Source organism: Onychomys torridus, chromosome 9 (genome assembly GCF_903995425.1).
Source record: "Onychomys torridus chromosome 9, mOncTor1.1, whole genome shotgun sequence".
NCBI classification, from domain to species: Eukaryota; Metazoa; Chordata; class Mammalia; order Rodentia; family Cricetidae; genus Onychomys; species Onychomys torridus.
This window is the reverse complement of record NC_050451.1, coordinates 93,544,561-93,564,471: the sequence shown is the minus strand read 5'-3', so window position 1 is coordinate 93,564,471 and position 19,911 is coordinate 93,544,561. Positions and strand designations below refer to the sequence as shown.

Sequence of the window (19,911 nt, the reverse complement as noted above, 5' to 3'; positions counted from 1 at the left end):
ATTTTCTCAATTGAGGCTCTCTCCTCTCTGATGGTTCTAGTTTGTGCCAAGCTGACATTAAACCAGCCATCATAGTTATCTAAAATAATCAACCTCATCAAAAAAGAAGGTAAAGGCTGGAGAAATGTCTCAGTGGTTAAGAATACTGACCACTCTTCCAGAGGAACTTAGATTCAATTCCCAGTGCCCACATAGTGGTTTACAACCATCTGTAACTCCAATTCCAGGGACCCCATGCCATTTTATGGCCTCTGCAGGCACCAGGTGTCCAAGTGGTACATCGCATATATGCAGGCAAAACACTCATACACATAAAATAAAAATACATATTTTTTTTAAAAAAAAGGAGGAGGAGGAGGAAAGAAAATAGTAGTTACCAGGGAATGGGATGGGGTAAGGTATTGCCATACAATGCCTAAAAAGGCCCATCATAGAATGTGAAAAAGTTCTAGAAATTTAGTGTATAATATTATAGCTATCAAAACTGCATTTTCCACTGAAAAAATGTGTGGGAGGAAGACTGGAGTTGTGGTTCAGTAGTAGAGTGAGTTGTGGTAAGATGTGAGGGTCTGGGTTCAATCACGAGCTCCAAAATAGAAAAGGTAGATGCCTAAGAGGAGGGATGTTGCTTTTAAAAAAAATTAAAACACAAAGAAAGGAGGAGGGAACTAAAAAATAAAATCTGTTCATCATACTAAATATATTTCTATTTAAATATAAATTTCTTGCAGGTAATTACAATTTAGGTCACCACTCAGGCCAAGCTTGTTCCACCAGTGGGATCGTGGGAAAGAAAGCTGCCTGCTGAGAAAGTAGGTCTAAAAGAGACCAGAGGCAGAACCTTGAGCCTGTCCCCCCAGCTGATGGGATGGGATCTTATGACCTGTCCTCTCGGGGTGCCCTCCCACAGGCTTGAGCTGCCCTAACTTCGCCTTCCTTGGGAGCAGAAAGGGCCTTGGATGGGTGTTCAGTTCAGACTTTGAAACAAGTTGGGAGGCAACATTATTTCTTTTTCTTTTCTGCTTGATAGCCAGCTCTCTAATTCAGAAGCATACACTTGGTTACATTTTCGGCTACAAGTGACTGGCTGTTTTAGGAACTGCAGACGTCTGGGAGGCTTGAAGAGTGTGGAAACTCTGATGGAGGTGAGGACCCGGCCAACGGAAAGCATTTTGGTGGGTCTAATGATTTTGGGAAAATCTCTGCAAGGCTGGAACATTTTGCCACACGTAAGTGGTTACTTCCTCACCTCTTCTGCATTCACTGAGAACTCTGTGTCGCTGACCAGAGACAGAAAGAGCTGGAAAACAGTCCCAGTGTGGGTCTGTCAAGAGAGATATTCAACTTAGGTTCTCCAAATGTGTTGCATGTAACAAAAGCCTGTATTTCTTTTCATTTCAAAGGAGATCTGCTTCATTCTGGTTCATTTAATTCTTGGAAACATAGTTTTATATGTCCAGAAAGCCCTTTGAGCCCTTTGAGGGAGTCTTGCAAAGGCTTTCACCCCCTCCTCGCTCCCCTTCTCTGGCAGCAGGAAGTAAGTTCTGCCAAATGCAAATGAGCTCAGACTCTAACAGGCAGAGTGTCAAAGCACAGAATGCTACAGGGTTTTGAGATCGCCTGCCTCACACAACTGATGTTTGGGGGTCTGAAAAACTACAGGAAGTCACACCGACCTATTTAAAATGCCGTTTCAGCAACACAAATGTGTGTCGAACTTCCAGGGATGTATGTTAGGAAGTCAGAAGGCCCTTCCTTCCTTTCTCTGGTGGTTGCAGAGTCCCGGGGGCAGGGGACAGGGGTGGGGGGGTGGGGGGGGGGGTGGAGGGGGCTTTATCAGAGTCTTCGGTCTCTGCAGTTGTCTGGGTGGTTTGGGAACGGGCCAGTCTCCCTCTTTGAATTACAGATCCTAACTGGTCTCACAAACGCTGGGCCCCTGAAAGATGGCATGGGCCACTGCAGTCCTTCCAAGGGTTAACAGAGCCGGTCCCAAAGGAGCGAGGCGACCGACCACAGAAACAGGATAATAAATGTGACACTCTCAGACTATCACTAGCAAATATTTGAGCTTATCAAATAACGGAGGAAGTAGTTTAGTTACAAATAAACCAATCTCTCATAAAACAAGTTTTCACACAGGGTCATTTCATTGAGCTGGAGACAGCTAGAGGCCACTCTAGGCAGAACTCCCACTCTGTGTACACTTCGTAACAGCTTCTCATGATTAATGGATAGCAAGGGGGGGGAGGCTGGGCCCTGCAGCTCGCTGGAGCTGGGCTTTCTATCAGCCCAACAGCCATAAACAGCAAGTCGGGATTACTGCATGGGAAGTGCCCGTCCGCTGGGAACAGAGCTGCGTTTGCACTGACTGACTTCCCCTGCCACCCGCCTTCCATCTCCTCACAGCTCTCCCTCTCTCTCTGTTTTCTCCCTGTATTGCAGAGACCATCGTGTCCTAGAAACTATAGTAGATGTCACTGCTTGGCACTTTCTGTGCAAAGAGAGGACAAGTATGTGGGCACAGGGGGGTGGCAGAAAGCTACTCTTAAAGCCACAGAGGCTGCATTGGCTAGGAGCTGGAGCTGGAGCCTTTGAAATCAGCATGGCGAAAGCATCTGATTTGGATTCCAGAAAAAACACAGGCACTGTTTGAGGGTAAAGGGGGGAAAATGGAGCCTCTTGTCTCAAAGTAAAAGTCTCACTGAGATTAAGAAGAAATAAAAAAAAAAAGTACCCTGGCATAATTACAACAGTTCATCAAGTTAGAGAGAAAAAGTCTGGAAAGCTGCTAGAGTTTTGGGGTGTGAATGTTCATCTCTGGTGAGATAGAAATATGTCCATTTCTGAATTTTTATTTTGTAGAAAATTTGTTTCATTAACCCAAAGGACAATAAAAAATAAAATGTAGATAAAATGAAATATAGAAATAGAAGTATAAAAATAGAAACATTCAGCCACGACACCACTATTTGAAGCAGGCGTTTAGTTATGTTTCCTACCCATCTTTTCCACAATCTTTTAAAAATAGAATGTTGAGACCTTCACCATATGGAGAATTTTGTACTGTTTTCAGCCAGACCCCAGCACAGTCATGGTCCTACTGTGTTAGCCATTTTTTGTATATATAATTTTAGAGCTGAAAAGTACTAATTTTTGCAACTTAAATTTATACAAGGATGCTTTAGGACCCTTATCAATTCATGCTACAAAGCAGTGTTTGCTTGCTCTGTTTTTCGCATGTATTCATTTATTCCAAGTCTATGTGTGTGTTTTTAATAAAACTGGAGGAGAAAAATGTGGTGCTATTATCCTCATGGTTATCTCATTAGCTTTTATATTTAAAACAAACGTTCTGGTGATTAGATTCTCCATGGAGCTAGGAGAGATTCAGAGCCCTTTCTTGGCTTTGCAAAGTGCTTAACTCTGGTACTGCTCTTTTCAAATGTGTGAGCCCCAGAGGTATGTGGAAATGATATTCACACACACCGGTTGCCCCACCTGCCACCTATAACACCTACCTGCATTTAGATGCACTTTGTTTATATTGAACATCTGGAACTGCTTTTGGTAACCATTGTCTCTCCTGCGCCCAGGACCTGGACCTATTTCCTCTCAATGAGCCCTTGAGCCAGTATTCACTGCACATGGTATCTTCACTGTACCTCAGCAAGGATGTTTCTGCTGTCCATTTACTTAATCCAGACAAAAGTTATGTTGGGAATGTGGGAATGTGTAAAGAAACAAGGACCAGAACTCTTTTGTAATAAACATACCTTCAGGAATATTGTGAGACAGTAAGGGTTAAAACATCGCTGTAGCCAGTGTGTGTGGGCGGAGCTAAGCTGCTAGCTGCCAGAGCCTGGGACTTAGCCGATTTCCAAACAGAGTTGGTTCAGCACCGACTCTTCCTGTCTGCCTTTGCACCTGTGGACTAAACGGTTCCCTTTTCTATTAGGTTTTCCTTACCCCTGTTGCTCAACACGTTAACCGCACTGAACAATAAATTGTGTATTTCAGAAGAGCTGAAAGAGAGGATTTTTAATGTTTTTTTTTTTTTTTTTTTTTTTTTTTTTTTTTTTACCACAAAGAAATGATAAATATGTGAAGTGGGCGTTTATTCGAATTAGCCCAAAATGTATACATGAAACATCACCTCATGTCCTATATGTGTATGCAATGACTTGTCGGTTAAAAGAAAATTAAAATTAATAAGATTTCCTGACTTTCATTTTGATTGTTGTAAGACTTGTGTTAAAGGAAAGAAATGAGTTCCTTTTAAGACTCACATCTAGATAGACCTAAATTATTTTCTTGTCCCTATAGAGACATAATTTAGAGTGCTCTGGAAGATCAAAGGCTGCTGCTTTTATCCAGGATCCAAACTGAATATTACTAGGCTTCCAAACATCTAGTTATTCACTAGGAACTTCTTGGGCAGGCAAATCCCAACCATGGAGGCACATTAATCGTAACTTAATACATTTTAGCTTGATGTCTTAGAGGTTTTTTTAGGTTAAGGACAACTCTACAAGCAAGTTTGTGAGAGAAAACAACTATTTAAGCTATAGACGTGAGGAATTACTAGTATTTATTTACTTCGTTGTAGTTGTTACCTTCAAAACATCTTCAGTGAAGCAGCAACAATGGCTTACTCTGAATGAACAGTGCATGAAGGTGTAAGCACATGAACATTGAGCGCCACTGCGTTAGAACTTCAGGGAACACCAGCCTCCACAAACACTTAAATAGTTAACTTTAAATGTGCTGCCTGCAGCCCTAGGCTAGCTATGAATGCAGTCCAAAACAAAGTTGTAAATTGACTTAAAACACTCTGGTGGTTTACATGTATGATTTCAAAAAGTCTGTGTGTGTCTTCTCATGTGTGGGCATGCATGTGCATTTGTGAGCATTCTACACACTTGTGCACAGATGTGTGGAGACCAGAGATTGCCCTTGGATGTCTTCTCTGAATACACTCCACCTCATATGCTGAGGTAGGGTCTCTAACTTGAACCCAGAGCTCGTCTATTGCTGTAGTCTATCTAGCCAGATTACAGGCAGGCCATCAAGCCCACCAAGCTGACATTTACATGGGTTCTGAGGACCCAAATTCTGCTGCTCACATCTGTGCAACAACCAAATGAGCCATTTCTCAGTGTCCCAAAGTTTTTGCTTTTTTTTTTTTTTAATATTAATTGATTTGATGGTTCTTAGGCATGAACTTTGTAGGTGGCAACAATATGTTGCAACATCAAAAGGTTGGACATCCTTGCCAGTAAGAGCAGTCCTTTGGAAATATATTATTTCTCATTTACTTTCTAAGTTAATTAACTAGCCTTCTATAATAGAAAACCTAGTCATTTTGACAATCACAAAATAGAGTCATTCACTATACTTCAAACAACATGTCATACAATATTAAAATGTAAAAAAGAAAAGAAATCTAATCACAGAGAATGCTGAAGGTCAAGTCATTAAAGGCACAGTGTTATTTTCCTTACCTGAAATTTCAAATTTGGGATTTTTTTCAGCCTCTAAGATCAGTGGAAATATTCTACAGTTGAGCTAACCTATATAGCCAAGGAACAAGGATGGAAATAGTTTTAGTCCCACAAGCCTAGCCATCTCCCTATCTTCTTCTGACAAATTAATTCTGCACATTTTCCAATACCCTAGTTATTGTCCTAACTCCTTTCCCAGTTCTTTGACCCCAACATATTTCTGTAGAGCCAATCCTGCTTTCATTATTGAAACAGAGTGCATACCAGAGAGGTAAATGGATGAAGCATGGGGGCAAAGAGGAGTGCAGTGTGACTCCTAACAGCTGCAAGGTAAAGAACCAGCAGCTTAGTCTACAGACGTGAGGATGGATACCCAGGAAAAGCTGGTGTAAGAGTCTTACAGATTCGTTTCTGTTCAGTGAGCATTGCTGGACTGTGGGCTTCCCATTGTTTTGATTGCTAGGAGGAGCTGAAATTCAGAGGTTTAACAACTGCCAAAGAAAACATCTAGGAAGTGCTAGAATTTTATTAAACTCAGATCTGCCTGACGCAGAAGTGTTTGTTTTAATAGCTGATCATAGTGTTCTTCCACAGTTGTGACTTTCTAGGGCTTTTATTTGTCATACTTCCGAGGCAGACATTGAAAAATAAAAACTCAGAGATCCTCAGAGAATCAGGTCTAAAATGTACTCAGGGATCCAGATTTCTAGAGAAAGTATGTTCCTTTCACTCCAGGTCTTGAGAGTGAGGTGAGAGGTTGCTTTTACCTTTGTGTGTTTGTGTGTGTGTGTGTAGTCACAGGCACACACACGTGCAGGTGTACATGCTTGTATGTGCATGTTCTTATGGAAGCCAGTGGCTGATGTTAGGTGTTTATGTCTGTTTTCCATCTCATTTTCTTTTTTAAAAAATTCATTTATTTTTATTTTATGTGTTTGTGTTGCCTGCAAGTACGTACGTGCATTAGGTATGTGCCTGGTGCCTGCAAAGTCCAGGAAAGGATGATGGGTCCCCCGAAACTAGAGTTATAGAAGCAGTTGTAAGTTACCATGGGGGTGCTGGGAACTGGACAGGGGTCCTCTTTAATCACAGCAAGTACTTTGAACCCCCGAGCCATTTCTGCAACCCTCTCCAGCTTCCTTTTGGGGACAGGGTTTCTCACTGAACTCTAAGTTTACTTAGTCAGCCAGGATGACTAGTTAGCACTTAGTGTGGTGGAGCCTTTAATCCCAGCACTGGAGAGTCAGAGGCAGGTGGATTTCTGAGTTGGAGGCCAGTCTAGTACATGTGGGGTATTCTAGGCCAGACAGGAATACATGGTGAGACCTATCTCTAAATAAATAAACAAACAAACAAACAAATAAATAAATAAGGAAAGGGAACAAAAAGAAAGAACAGGAAGGAGGAGGGAGAGAGAGAGAGAGAGAATAGGTGAGTAGAGAGCTCCAGGGATGCTCTTGTCTGCCCCTCCCCCAGTGCTGTTACGGGTCTTTGCCTCCAGACCCAACTTCATGTTACATGGGTGCTAGGGATCTCAGTTCAGGCCTCATGCTTGCACAACATGCCAAGCACTCCACCATCACCTCAGTCTGAGGTTTCCTATTTTGAATGTGCGGAAGGTAAGTGATCGAGACTTTTCTTGTATTCTTTTGGTCTCTGAAATTCTATTTTCAATGTTATTTCTTCTAGCTCAATATTCCCTTAGGTGAAACTAGCACAGTTTTTTTAAAGTGCCTAGTGCAATTGAATATGTAATCTCTTACACAATCCCATTTCCCCCAAGTTTCACAATGAGCATTGTCTTAAAACTGGTAAAAGATCTAGATCCATCCATTTGCCTGCAAACCTCATGATATCATTGCTTTTCTCTGTGGAGTAGTACTTCATTGTGTATATGTACCATATTTTCTTTATCCATTCTTCAGTTGAAGGGCATCTAGGTTGTTTCCAGGTTCTGGCTATTACAAACAATGCTGATATGAACATAGCTGAGCAAATGTCCTTGTGGCGTGATTGAGCATTCCTTGGGTATATGCCCAAGAGTGCTACAGCTGGGTCTTGGGGGAGATGGATTCCCAATTTTCTAAGGAAGCACCATATTGATTTCCAAAGTGGCTGTACAAGCTTGCATTCCCACCAGCAGTGGAGGAGAGTTCCCCTTGCTCCACATCCTCTCCAACATAAGCTGGTGAATTGTCGAGAAAGAGGAGTGACTGTAAGAGCATGAATTGTCTAGACCAAGATTGGAAAAAGCACAGGGACAAATAGCCAAACAAATGGAAGCACATGAATTATGAACCAAAGGCTGTGGAGCCCCCAGCTGGATCAGGCCCTCTGGATAAGTGAGACAATTGAATAGCTTGAAATGTTTGGGAGGCACCCAGTCTGTGGGACCAGGACCTGTCCTTAGTGCATGAGCTGGCTGTTTAGAACCTTGGGCTTACACAGGAACACTTTGCTCAGCCTGCAAGAAGGAGACTGGACTTACCTGTACTGAATCCACCAGGTTTAAATGAATCTCCAGGGGAGTCTTGGCCCTGGAGGAGATGGGAATGGAGGGGAGGGGCTGGGGGGAAGGTGGGGGCGGGAGCGGGGAGGACAGGGGAACCCATGGTTGATGTGTAAAATTAAAACACAAATATAATAATTAAAAAAAACTGGCAAAAGATCTATCAGGAAGAGAATTCATGGTGACTGGATAAATGCTTGCTCCTATAGGATTGGACCCACTGACTTCTTCAATTCTCAAGAAACACTGAGCTAGCCAATAGCCTTGACGTGTTATTCTGTATCACTAGACACACTCTGGGATTATCGGGGTGAGTAATACCTGTTTTGTTTTAGGTCAGAGTTGCATCTCTTCCCGAGTGTCTTATTCTCTCTAGAAATGATACTGAAAACAAATGCCTACATTTTTTGAATTAGAGATACACATACTTTTAGTGCAAGGGAAAAAAAAAACACATAATAAATAAAACAAATTTGTTGAGTATGTTTCCTCTAAGTAAAATTTTTATGGCACCCTTTCAAAGCTCAAGCTTAAGCTGCAGCTTTAGAGAAGGAGTGAACAGGGACCTGACCATGGAGCAAAGAAATGAGCTTGAAAGGCAGGCAGGTGTAATAGAGAATGGAGCTGGCATTTACCAATGACCTTGATCATAAGCTGTGTCACATAATCTCCCCCACACAAACACCTCCCTGCAAGTATGTGTATACATGTGTCTTAGCATTTAGGCAGAAGTAGCAAAACCTCCTTCTTGGGATCCTCCAAATTGAAGAGAAAGCGCCCACATTGTCTCTTAAGACTGAACTTGTAGGCTGACGTTTGGAATGAAAGAAACGGAAAGGAGACAGAGTCATCGTCAACTTTGCAGGGGAAATAATGGCAGAAAAGGGGAGCAAAGCGTTGGTGGGTGAAGAGATATTTACCCTCCCTAATGATTTGTTTTTAAACAGTAGTGCAGCTTCATGGTTGAAGATAGACATTGGAGGTGGCAATGGAGATGCAGGGTCAAGCTGGTTCCAGCTCCTACTTTGGGTGCTATAAAGAAAGAGTAATGCAAAGAGAAGACACATACACCAGAGATTAGCACAGAGAGGCTTCTTGATGGTGTGGCATTTAGATTCTGAGTTTAGGGTTCTGTGGGAGCCCTTCAGACAGGTTCTAGCAGGTACCAATACACTTTAGGGATATCTTGGGGTTCCTTCTCTAACTCTGAGCCATCTAGGGCAAACTGATAAGATTAATGAACTAAGGTGGATTCCTGAAACTGCATTATGTAGTTAGTTTCTTAAATTAGTCTAGACCTTCAAATGAATTTCTCAACCTGGTAGCACTGCAGTGATGCCCAGAGGCTAGACCAGATCATTCTCAAAGCTGGCTATGTGCTAGACTTTCACAGTATGTTTGAAAGACACTTAATCCCAAATCAATACTGAGACCAATACAACTAATATCTCTAGGGAGCTGAGCCACAAAACCAAAATCTCTGCAGGTTAATTAAAATGTGCAGGTATGATTGAGGATGACCTTGTTATCTACAAGTTGCCATTATCCTACAGTGGGCAAGCAATTTCCACTCACCAGCCTCCCACCTAAGTCAGCGGCACATAGCTTCCCATTTCTCAACACTCAAAACCATGGCATTTTAAGCATGGAGGGAAATTTCATCAATGGAAGGATGGAGTGCCCACTCATTTCTCTTTAAAGATGTTAATTGAGATAAGGGCACAAGTTAGATATTCTTTATCATCAAAGAAATAGGTATTGTAGTTAGCTCACACCCTACTTAGATATTTGGGAGGAAAGGTGAATACAGGAGTTCTCAAGCATGTGATCTTCTCGTGCTGAACTATGAATTCTTCATGGGAGGGAAACACCGCTCTACAGTGTAAGGTGCTGGAATCTTTCAGGACTTCAGTCCCTTGACACAGGTAGCACACCCCTTTCAGATGTGACAACAAGTCTAGACAAAAGAACATGACAGTGTCCCAGACATTGCTTTCAAAGGGAAGGGTAGAAAGAAGAAGAGGAGGCAAACAGTAATCTTGGAGGTTAATCTGTAAGAGTCAAAACTGCTGTCTGGAGAAGTAAAATTTCCAGTCGAGCCTTCCTTGACAGCCACTTCCTCCTTAGAAGCCTTTCCTTCTCATCATGACTGTCACTGGTTTGAAGGAATGCAACGGTCTGTAACTCAAGAAAAGTGAGGTGTCAAATTCGGGGTTGCTTAGTGTTCCATGTATTGTGTGGAATTACCATGAGTTTCAGGTCTTGTAATCGCATATACCCTCTTTTCCCACTCCCTTTGCGTACTCTTTCTTTAAATGGCAGGCTTGTGTGTGGTTAAGACTAATCCAGCTTTAGTTCAGTCTGTGATGAATTCCTTTAATAAAGATGATTAACTCAGTCGGTGTATACTGTATCACAAAGGTGCGTGGAATCCTGTGGTTACAGTTTCTGTGACTATGGACTATGTGAAGATTGCCTTTTCAGTGCTTGTGGTTCTTCTCTATCTTGGGATGCTAAAATTTTAAATGGAAAAATCTAATGCAATCCTAAAAAAATTTACCTGGAACAGCTACAATGTAATGCCACGTGGAAATGTGAATGTGTGGGACACACTTTAAGAAGACCACTGGTCCAAATGAAGTTAAAGTCTTCAATATAATTATGGTTAGAGAATCCGTGATTTTGATTGTTAATTTAAAAATGACTCTCTGGCTTTTGAGGTTGAGAACTTGGACTTGGGAGCTAACCTCTCTGATGCTCAAACCAACTCTCCCACCCGGCAGCTGTTTAAACACAGGCAGATGACTGAGATTGCTAGGGCTGATGTTGTTCACCTGTGAAACATGTCTCTTGTTGGGATATTTTAGATATAACTCAAGTGAGCTTTGTAGCTGTGTAAAATAAAAAATAATAATGTATAACTTGGTTTTCAGCATCTCAAAGCTTTAGGGATTAAACAAATAAAAACTACATCTCCCAAGTAACCTGGAGGAATCTCTAGGCTTTGGGTAAGATTTCCAACAGGAATGACCAAAAAACACACTATTCTTCTGTGTTTATCATTTCTTACATATTCTCACCATCTTTATTCTCCATATGGAATATTGGTATCTACCCAGATCCTTGATGAACTTGAGAGCCATGGGTTGCTTTACTCTCGTTTTCATGATGCTAGAGACACAGACCAGTCCAAGAGTGATTTTAGGGAAGAGGGTAGGAAATTCATTCATCTCCAAATTTATGTAAATAAATCCTTGTAAACATTATTTGAGGCTTTCTAGATTCAATATGTCACCATTTGTACATGTTGGAAATCATTATTTTCAGTGGCTAAACACTTCTCATTGTGCAGGTTTGTAGATTGCTCTTTTAAAGAACAATGTGTAAGTGTCTCTTTGTCACATTAGCTTAGAGTCTTGACCTAAAGCCATAAAATGACCAAATACAATATAGCAATATCTAAACAAATCCATCTCAGTATGATCTCTAAATTCAAGTTCATATATTTAGTTGTGATATATTTAAACCTGATTTTTATGCTAGTTTTTCTTAAGGCAGTTTGGATTTTCCACTTATAAAAATTGGCTGTCAAATTCTCAGTTAAAAGCAATAGGTCTCATATAGGAAGACACAACATTCATAGAAAATGGACAAGTCAGGTAAACCTTAGCAAGGTCTTTGACATTCCAGAAGTAGTCTGGAGATAATCTCCATAACCAGATTCCCTCAGGCTGACATGCTTGGCCTTCTTCCTTCCTAGATTTCTGCTTAGTCTCATTTTCATCCACAGTAATGTGCTTCCCACACTGCAATGCTACACTTCCTTCTAGCATTCACCAGAGTTTTGTCTCTGAATGGCAACTGCACAGGCATCATTCCAACTAGAAGACCAAAGTCAGCTTTGAAGTAGGAGTGAGGAGCTTAGGCTGTCCTAGTCTGAACAACCATATCACACAATGAATTGGACCTTAGTGTAAGACCAGGCAGGGACAGATAGTGGACCATCAATGTTGCTTACAAACAGGGGGTTTCATTATTATTAAACTCTGTAAAGAAAAAGATGCCTCTGCACAACAATTGGCTTTTTTCCTTTTCTTTCCATTTTCTCTCTTTTTCCTTCCTAAAAAAAAAGAGGCAACTAAATGGTAGTTTGGAACTTGGACTGTGGAGACAAGCTACCTGATAACTGAATTTGCTTTACTAGTTACCAGCTTTTCAAGACTGTAAGAGTATTAGTATTTCCGTGACTGATGGTTACCTGTAAGGCATTGCACAGCCTAGTTTTACATCAACTTGACACAAGCTAGAGTCATCTGAGAAGAGGAAGACTCAACTGAGAATATGCCTCCATAAGATCAGGCTGTAGGCAAGCCTGTATGGCATTTTCTTAATTATTGATTGATGTGAGAAGGCCCCGCCCATTGTGGGTGGGGCCACCCCTGGGATGGTGGTGGTCCTGGATGTTAGAGCAGGTTGAGCAAGCCAGTAAGCAGCATTTCTTCATGGCCTCTGTATTAACTGCTGCCTTCATATTCCTGTACAGTTTGAGTTCCTTCCTTAGCCTCATCAGTGGACTGTGATTCTAGATATATAAGTAAAATTAAACCTTTCCTTCCTAAGTAACTTTTAGTCATGGCATTTTATCACAGAAATGGTAACTTTAAGATAGGCATGTATCTTTAGCTTATGGTAGAGACAAGATTAGACAGCATACAGAAGACTAGGGAATGGCCACCCAATAGTAGTAAACAGTCAGTGAAAATTTAAAAAAAAAAAATGTGAAAACAAACAAACAAAAAAAAGGGTTCCTAATATGTATTAGATGCTCAGCTGGGCACTAAAAGTAATCTTTGACATAGAGGACATCTGTGTGTGTGGCCAGCACAGCCCCACCTGAGATCCTAAATTCAATCCCAACAGACAAGGACTATTGCTCTGATGTCCAGCTTTAGTTTTTCAGTAAAGAAAATGTGATTGTCCCCAACTTGTGCTGGGTCTATCTATGGCTTTAGGAATCTACTTTCTTTGGCTATAGTTAGTAAAAAGGAGGCATGAGTCCAGCAGACACTGAAAAAGCACAGGCAACATAATCCATTGGTCAAGCAGATCTTCCTAGCCAATGACTGCAGACCAGGTGGCTTAAGGGACAAAAATACCTTTTCCTATTTTCTGAGGCTGGAAGTCTAAACTAAGGCACAGTATTGTTTCCTCTCAAGGTCTTTCCCAGCTTCCCTCATATCTTCTCATGGACTTTCTCTCTCTGTTCACTGTTCTGGGGCCTGCCTCTCTCTCTGTAGGGACACCATTCTCATTGGATAAGAGACCTATTCTTATCACCTTAAAAGTGAGGGACCTAGCCTTATCACCTTAAAAATCCTATCTCTAAACTAATCTTGGATTAGGCCTTCAACAAACACATTTTGGAGACTTATTTCAGTGTATAACAATGATTTAGGAAAGATCATTTCTTTTGGCTTAAGGCTCTTAGAAATCAGTTAAGATTAGAACTGTCTGCTCTAACTAAACCTAATCATAAATACTTTGTAAAAATGTACTGAGAACGATAGGCCAGAACACAGAGACCTCAATCTAGTCATTGGAAATGACCTAAAGAGTAGCACACACCTTTAATCCCAGCATTTGGGAGGCAGAGGCAGGTGGATCTCTATGAATTCAAGGCCAACCTGACCTACATAGTGAGTTCTAGTACAGCCAGACCTACATAGTAAAACCCCATCTTGAAAACAAGCAAACAAACAAAAATTAAAAAAGGAAAAAAAGAAAATAAAGTGAAAGACTCTATGGAATGCAGAATTCCTAAGAAATGCATACCAAACTGTTGCACAATTGTCCATTATTTAAATGTGTATTTGTTTAAGGTAGTGATTAAAATTACATGTATAGTGATATTTTAATATAACTAATTTGTAAAGGTTTCAAAACTTTACAAGTATCAGCTTTTGGTACCATTAATGTTCTAATTCAAACCACAGACCAGACTTACTTACAGAAAGGCATTCAACAACTGAACAGCTCTCTTCTATACTTTTTCTTTTCTTTTTTTTTTTCTATACTTTTTGAACATTTTCATGTATGTTTCTGTTTGTCTCCAGGGAGAAAAAGCCCACATGTCTTCATTACATGGGTCAAAATATCCTCTCTGTAGATCATTACCTGTATTGAGGAGGTCTTTCCTCACAAAAAATACAATTTCTGTTAAGCAATTTTTTTTATTTAAAAAAGATAGGAAAATCATTAATTAAAAGAGAAATGTATAGCTGGGCATTGGTGGTGCATGACTTTAATCACAGCACTCAGGAGGCAGAGCCAGGTGGATCTTTGTGAGTTTGAGGCCAGCCTGGGCTACCAAGTGAGTTCCAGGAAAGGCTCAAAGCTACACAGAGAAACCCTGTCTCGAAAAACAAAAGAGAGAAAGAGAGAGAGAGAGAGAGAGAGAGAGAGAGAGAGAGAGAGAGAGAGAGAGAGAGAGAGAGAGAGAGAGAGAGAGAGAGAAATGTATGCTAAAAGAAACCAATGAGTAAAAATTAGATTCCTGTACAAGTTTTTTTCTCACAAATATTCTTTTTTCTTCAAACCATAATTGATAGTGTCACCTTGGAAACAATCCTACAAGACTGGCTGAGTGACTGGAAGCTGTGTAGTTTAAACTTAAATTACAATAATGCGCTGCTTCTTCCTGTTATCACCTGCCAGTGTTGCTGTGATGAAACCTGTTACATAGTGCTGCATCCAAATGAGACAAAGTTAGCCTCATAGCCCGGTGCCATGGAATAATCCTGTTGTTCACTGTAAATATGTATTATTCTCATTGCTTATAAAGAGCTGACTGGCTGATGGCTGGGCAGGATTTTCCAGGCAGAGAGAATGTTGGGAAGAAGAAGGGTGAAGTCTGAGGAGTCTTGAGCCAGACACAGAGGAAGCAAGACATGTAGAAAATGAGGTAACAAGCCATGAACCCCCGATAGAATTTAGATAAGAAATATGGGTTAATTTAAGTTGTAAGAGCTAGTTAGTAACAAGCCTAAGCTATTGGCTGATCATTTATAATTAATATAAGTCTCTGTGTGGTTATTTGGGAGTGGCTGACTGGACAGAGCTGATGGTCAGTCTTGATGAAAAACTCTGCTTACAGCCCCGCAGCTATTTCTGGGAAATTCTCTAATCTCTTGTCATGAGACTTAAAGGTGAGCAGAGGAAATAAAATATTCTTCCACATGAGACTCTAACATTTACTGCTGTCTGGTGCTTACAAAGGGGGTAAAAGAAATTTTGTTCTATTTAACAGCCCACTTACCCCCCTTTCCTCTTCCAATTAGAATGTATAAAAGACACTGTCCTGGGGTCTTGGAAATTCGAAAGTGAAATAGACTTTGCTCTCCCAAAGATTCGCAATTCACCAAGGGAAAAGAAGTCTGATTTTTTTTTTTTTTTTTTGCCAACTGCAGTGTAATATGAGAGACAGGGCAAACTGAGCCCCAGAAGTCCCGGCCTCTACCTTAACCCAGCAAGTGTACCAACCATGGAGCAAAGGCAAAACTCTGGAGTTCCGTTGGAATGCTGAGGTGGGAAGAAGTGGAGAAGACACTCAACTACCATCTATCTGGAAATTGGTATTCACTCTACTACTAATGAAAATTTTATATTTGCCACCTAGAGGCCAGTGCTTCTAGAACCAAAGAGAATCAATTTCCTGGGCCTGTCTCAGGAAGAGATTTAAAACTATGGACTGTGACACCATTATGGTCATAATCAAATTTCAGGAGAGAGGGGTATGGCCCCAGGAACCTCTTCCCATCTGTGACTGATTGGAGATAAGCCCACTGTAGGCAACCACAGCTGCTTTGAGGTTATGGCTACGCTGGCTATGCCAAGCTCAGATGGACAGTATTGTGTAGGCCTTCCTCCTGTCTTTTGGCTCTTATATGCTTTCTGTTCCATGTCCCACATGATCACTGAGCCTTTGAAGGGTGCTGCAGATATTCCCCCTAGGGCTGAGCATTGACAGTCACTTATTCCAAAATTTGCGCTTTTGCTCCTAATTTAATTCAGAATAGTAGTCTGAAGATATAAATGGAACTTTAGTTCTGTCTTGGGAACACTGTGTCTCTAAAATTGAAACAGATACTAAAAATTAATTAAAAGTAGCTTTTATTGGACTTTAAACAACGCAAAATTAGGATTTGAATTGCACACAGTTTCATTTTAAGAACCATAAAAATAAAGCACATGTGATCTGGAAATCGCTCTCGGCTTCTGCCTGCAGTTATGATAAAATGAAAGAAAGAGCTAAGAATAAGCTGGGATACTGTTGATAACTTAGTGTCATTTAGACATACAAAACTTCATGTGCTAGTGGTGCATGATTGGCACACTTCGATCAAAACATGTTTTACTGTGTCAAAAGGTTGTTTTGGAATATTACAAGAAAAAAAAAAACTTGTCAAGTATCTATGAACACTGAACATCTATGATTACCTAGTTACTGTTTTTCCAAGCTCACAAAATACTTCACTTGTACATTTGGTTTGATCATTTTCTTCTTTATTCTGTTGCTTTGTGTATTATCTAAGATCCCCTAAAGATTCTGAGAGAATGATATGGGTTATACTGACTTACAATGCCTGTAACACCTACTTCAGAAATCAATGGATGAGAACGACAACCTTGTTTTCAAAACAGTCTTCCAAAATTAACACCAGGAAACTCGCATCATCATGCTACAGATTTGTGAAACGAAGTTCCACACAAGTGGAAGTCAAGAAGAATGAGACACAGCCCTGTCCCAGGAGGGAGAGCATGAGACTTCAAAGCCACCAACAGAGCTTTTGCTTTATCTGGGATCAAGGATCCTGACGGATAAAAGGCAAAGGAAGTCCTTCACCTTGAACAAAAATATTTTTCTGAAATAGAGTCTTGCTATCTAAAGCTCCTTTAATTCCTTGGGTTTTGCCCTGTGAAATCATTTTCCTTGAAGTTAAATCATTTCAAATCCCATAATAATAATTTGGGGGAGAGCTAGATTGCCATAAAAAACATAGAGGAGTATGGTGGCGTTCTAAGTCTAGCATTAAGAAGCTATGACCTGGTTAGGAAATCCATTCATGAAAGCGCTGTGGTTAGAGGTGATGGGGAGACATCCTGCCAAAGGAACCGAGAGCATCAGGGAGACTGGCTCTCTCCACTGTGCTGCTCTAAGTCTGTGGCCAGCTTCTATCACACCTGGCTTACTGAACTGAAGCAAGCTCTTCACACGTGCAACTCTCGTGTTTCTGTTTTTGTGTTTGTGTTTGGAAAGAAAAGCAGAGGTGGTGGAGGAGAGTGTCACAGCTGTTCCACACACCCACTTCTTAGGGGGAGAAATCCTGTGATACAATAAAGAGTGGAAGTACTGAGATGTTGATTTATGTAATTGCTCCACACTTTCCTACTACAGTGACCTCCCCGCCCCCAGATTCAGTATCTCTAACAGAGATTGTGGTTTCTATGAGAAAAAAAAGATAGAAATTGTACATATATCTACAAATGTAAGACTTCAGAATTTCAAAATGTGATAAGATATTTTGTCACCCTGTAGGTTTGATTTGATTTATTTTAAAAGCTTCACTATTCCCTTGATAGTAGCTGACAGATCCATTCCTGTTCCCATATGCTTTCTGCTATTTTAAAAGAAACAGTACACAATTGCCTCAGAAAAGCACCATGTGTTTCCCAAGTGTGGATCTGAAAACTATCCATCTGCCCATGCTGGCATCTTCCTGAATTGTATGTGACTGAAAGAAATGTAGTCAACATTTTGAGACTCTTTGGCTAGATAAGGATGAGAATAAGGCGATTTCCTTCCCCCCAGTTACTGAAAATCAAACCTGTTCCTGTATCCTAGAATTCTTTGCCCATCCTGCCCCTTACATGATCCCCAGGCACCTGCCAGGACACCATCACCTCCCACTGAAGTCCTGTGTAACCCAGAGTTTAGCATACAACTCTATTCATTCTGGCTTGTAGATGCTTTTTTATTTGATTAGGTTTCTGTTTGAAGGTTGCCTTTAAGATGGAGACAAACGACCCACAATGCAATTCCTATCAGTGATGGGTTACACAGGGAGCACAGGGTTACAGAGACTAATTCAGAGCCAGCAGAAGCATTCTCCAGTAGGAAGACAGTGTTTACTCTGTTGTCTCAGTGGGAAGGACACAAATGGACAAGCTGTTAAGACACTAACAGGATGCTGGCGAGGAGAGTCAGCCATGTCTGAAGACTCACGGAGACAAAACCAAGTTTGGAAGTACAAAGCACCTTAAATGTTGCCAGTCTTCTGTGACATAAGTATTCAAATTAATTTTCTAGGTTGTTGCAGTCATCGTATAAATGTCTTTACAGCTTTTAAATTTTTACATTTATTTATTTGTGTATCGGTTTATATGTGTGCTGTCATGAATGTGCTAGGACAAGCATGTATGGGTCAGAGGTCAACTTGTGGGGGCTGGTGTTGGACCAAGGCATTTATCTCAGGCTTGGCAGCAAGTGCCTTTATCCACTGAGTCATCTTGCCGTTTTACTGGCCCCATTGTGCAGATTCTTATTTTGTTTGTTTGCTTGTTTTGTTTGTTGTTTTTTGGTATGGTTGTTTTTTTGTTTTCTGAGTCAGGGTTTCTCTGTGTAGCAATAGCTGTCCTAGAACTTGCTCTGTAGACCAGGCTGGCCTCAAACTCGAAGATTCTTCTGCCTCTGTCTCCTGAGTGCTGGGATTAAAGGTGTGCACCACCACTGCCCCGAAGTTGTGCATATTCTTATGGGAGTAACACTCACTTATGAGAGAACAGTCACTAACTTATGGGCTAGGTATAATGTGCTATGAACCCTCCATTTATCATTTGTTATCTCTATTACAGCTATTTATCTTTTAATGCCCACGTTATTTTTTCTTAATGAAACTTTACTTGAATTAATCCTCTAAGCAAAATTTTTTCTTCAGAATTTTTGGAAGTAGATAATTACAGTGAATTTGTATAGCTTCAAATATGTTACATTAACCACCAATCAAACAGTACTACAGCTTCATGGTAAGCTAAGAGATTTAGATCCTTGCCAGAAACCACTAAGGACAGAATGACTTTGCATATGCTGGCCATGTTGAAGACCAAGAAGTCCAGGGCCATGATGACAGAAGACTGTTTGCTGAGGACCCTCTGTGGATTTACAGATGGCTATCTTCTCATCATGTCCTCACACGACAGAAAGAAAACTACAATAACCATATGCATGGGACCCCACCCTTTTAACCTAACTGCCTCTTGAAGGTCCCACCTCCTAACCTATCACATTGGGAGCTGAGATTTTTTTTTTTAAACATTTGAATTTTGGAGGGAAACAAATATTCATCCCATACCAGAATACATGACTGAATTAACTATTAAAAGAATAATTTAGTTTAGAAAAAAGAGAGAATAACTACATATGAGATTCTAAACAAATTGTCATAGACTTTGGCTCACAAATGAAATGACCTGTCTCTACCCGAAACAGGGATACTTTTATTGTGGCACCAATTAGAAGCCAAACTCCCAAGGAACAAGAACCACCCCACTTCTCTAGAGACTCATCTTGGTATGCAAGTGACTCCCTTTTCCTTTAAGGTATGCAATAACTTTTATTAGTGCTGATACTAAGCTACGGAGCTATCTCCTGCTGTCTGAACTGGCTCCTGTAATGGAAATACTGTTATCTAAACTAGAACTGAGTTAAAGCACTGGCCTTTGGACTAAGAAAGCTTTCAAAGACATGGATTTCAGGCACTTTTGGAGAGCTGGTGTCCCTTCGAGCCCTGTTTGTAGGAAGAAACTGACTATTTCCAAGCAGGGATGTGAGACAAGTGTGCTGTT

General features: G+C 40.8%; 1 long non-coding RNA gene across 2 annotated transcripts; it reads left to right on the top strand.

Moving 5' to 3' along the window:
• The first annotated feature begins 863 nt into the window (after positions 1–863).
• LOC118591303 lies at positions 864–19,653 on the top strand. Of its 2 annotated transcripts, XR_004945914.1 has the most exons (4): positions 864–1,229; positions 8,220–8,320; positions 15,477–15,641; positions 19,556–19,653. It is a non-coding gene; the product is annotated as an uncharacterized LOC118591303 (long non-coding RNA). The 2 variants fall into 2 exon arrangements; XR_004945913.1 differs by lacking the exon at positions 19,556–19,653 and having other exon boundaries at positions 15,477–18,598.
• The last annotated feature ends 258 nt before the right edge of the window (positions 19,654–19,911 follow it).